Source organism: Osmia lignaria, unplaced genomic scaffold, assembly GCF_051020975.1.
Source record: "Osmia lignaria lignaria isolate PbOS001 unplaced genomic scaffold, iyOsmLign1 scaffold0068, whole genome shotgun sequence".
In the NCBI taxonomy this organism is placed as follows: Eukaryota; Metazoa; Arthropoda; class Insecta; order Hymenoptera; family Megachilidae; genus Osmia; species Osmia lignaria.
In genome coordinates, this window is record NW_027478209.1 from 27,501 (window position 1) to 30,000 (window position 2,500).

The following is a 2,500-nucleotide window of genomic DNA, read 5'->3' on the forward strand; positions in this document are numbered from 1 at the left end:
AAAATACAAGTCGTAAAAAAACAAACTTCTGTTGGTTAACCTACAATATGAAGGATCGAAATGAAAGAAGGATCATATTATTACAAACCGAAAGTGAAGGATCATTAAAATTGAAATACAATATATATAAATATATAAATGTACCCGTCGTTGCGACACCCTAGTTAAATGGAAAGATATAAAAAAGAGAGAAAAGGAATACAGATGACCCGCCGTCTGATCTTTGCTAAATGATCTGGCATCACCGGAGTTTTTTTGGTCCGTGTTGCGTTCGCTCTATTCGAAATGAAACTCGCGGAGGCGAAGAATTGTTAAAAGTTTACGAAGCGTCTAGGAGTGGTTAAAACTGAGAGAGTTGAAACTACGATGTATTAGAACGAGCAACCGTCGAAACTTTGTTTTCGCGACGTTCTTTTCGTCGCTCTCGTCCCCACGCTCCTACGCTTTGGTTGTTTCTTTGCCATCCGTGTTGCGATAAAAAGATTTCTCCATTGTCCAAAAAGGACGGATCGAGATTCCTCTTTCGAGAGGGAGAGAGAGGTACTTGCGGGTAACCTGGAATCTACGAAACACGCACCGTGGTAAGATTCGTGCGTCCGCCTGATCGATGTGTGTTGTTTACGGACCGGCTGAGAAGCGACGATAGCGAGTCTTTGAAAAACTATGTGTCCATTAGTTAGACCGATCGTCGCCGGCCGTGTGTCTGTTCGAATCTCGCAACCCACGATTCAGCGACAGGACGCGCGCTCGCATTCCTTGTGTGCGTTCGTACTTTTCAAGGTTTTTAAATGTACTTTACGCCCGACCGTCGAGAGGAGCGTGCCACTGGGCGTTTCTCCGACGGTTTCCGTCCTTGGACGCGATCGTGTCGTCAACGATCGAACAAACAAACAAATACGTTGGCGACGCCCGAATTCGCTCTCCCGCACGCGCCGGGTGGGAGAGTGATGTGGGTATCGAATGTGATGCGTGTTAATAATGAAAATAACACTCTAAAGATCTAAAGAGTTTGAAATACAAAATTTTACGATTACCCTGAACGGTGGATCACTTGGCTCGTGGGTCGATGAAGAACGCAGCTAATTGCGCGTCAACGTGTGAACTGCAGGACACATGAACATCGACATTTCGAACGCACATTGCGGTCCACGGATACAATTCCTGGACCACGCCTGGCTGAGGGTCGTTTTCTTAACAAAAGACTGCTTGCGTTTGCTTCTCGAAAAAAGAGTAATTCATTTCTTTCTAAACATCTCGCCGTCGTTCAACGAAAGTAGAACGTTTCGGAGCGGGATTATCGAACGAAATTGAAAGAATGAATGAACGATAAACAAAGAAAGAGTCGCAACGTACGAGCGATAGTTGGGCAGTTCGTCGGCGTTTGTCGTGGAAACGATGTGACGAAAATCGCAACCGATACACTAAATGCAGGCCGTTAAAGGAGAGAAACAAATTTCGAAATATCTCTTCGAACTAGCGCAAGTGCGTCACGGCGCGCGAGTCGTTCGTTAAAATTTATAAACGACCGCCCGTGAAAGCACCGAGTTCTCGGAAGATAATCTATAAAGATTCTCCATCCTGCTGGAAGTTATCGGATCGGCGCGATTGTTCACTTGTAGAAATCCACGCTCCCGACGTTGCCAGAAACGATATTTACGAAAGGTGTGTCAAAAATAAACGAAAGAAGCTCTCCTATAAATTTAGAAAAAGCAAACGAGTGAAATGTTTGAGATGATAATTTGCTGAAATGCAAGCTCGAATAGCCCCAGGGTTTCGAATGATTCCCCGCGCTTTATACATCTCTCTGTTTACAAACGGTGTATAAATGAAAGATCGCTTCAGATGGGTCGTCGCTGTTTGACGCGCGATGCTGTTCCTTTTTTTTTGTCTGTCTGTGCGTTTAGCTTCGCTAAACAAGTTAAATGGTTAAAAAGCGTCGAAAAAGCGAATACACACGCGACAAGACAAATCTAACGAGTAAAGGAACGCTCCGCTCCAAGATAAAAATGGTTGTTTACAATCAATACAGCGTTTCGGTACCCCTGATCGTAGTCTGAAACTGTGTAACAAAAGAGAGGAAAGCGAATGGTGAAGGAACTTCGAAGCCTCCGTGGCGTGGCTAGAACTTGTGATAAAAGTATGTTTGCAGCAATTATGCATGCTCCCGTTAAAACAGCATTTCAATGTCTCGCATGGCTTAAAGCTCTAGGAGGCTTCAACATTTAGAATACATACGGACTACTTCGTTTGTTAAAGATAAGCGAAGACCGCGCGACCATCGCTCGGTCGTCCAGTCCTCGAAAGTTTTGTTGCGTTCCAAAGAAGAGACAAATGGGGTTTACCCTTGCGCTAAGGGGAGAAGAAGAGAAAAGCAGTTGTTAAATCTAAGAGGTGTGTGGAGTACATCGCGTGTTGGTTAAAATTGTTAAATGAAGTATACGCGAAATGTTCTCTCGCTCTTGCTTTTCCTCTTGCTTCCGTGGCGCTCGAAAAGAAGGGA

General features: G+C 44.5%; 1 non-coding gene across 1 annotated transcript; it reads left to right on the forward strand.

The window, feature by feature from the left end:
• The first annotated feature begins 1,031 nt into the window (after nt 1-1,031).
• Nucleotides 1,032-1,186, forward strand: LOC143307684 (5.8S ribosomal RNA). The gene has a single exon (XR_013064778.1). It is a non-coding gene; the product is annotated as a 5.8S ribosomal RNA (ribosomal RNA).
• The last annotated feature ends 1,314 nt before the right edge of the window (nt 1,187-2,500 follow it).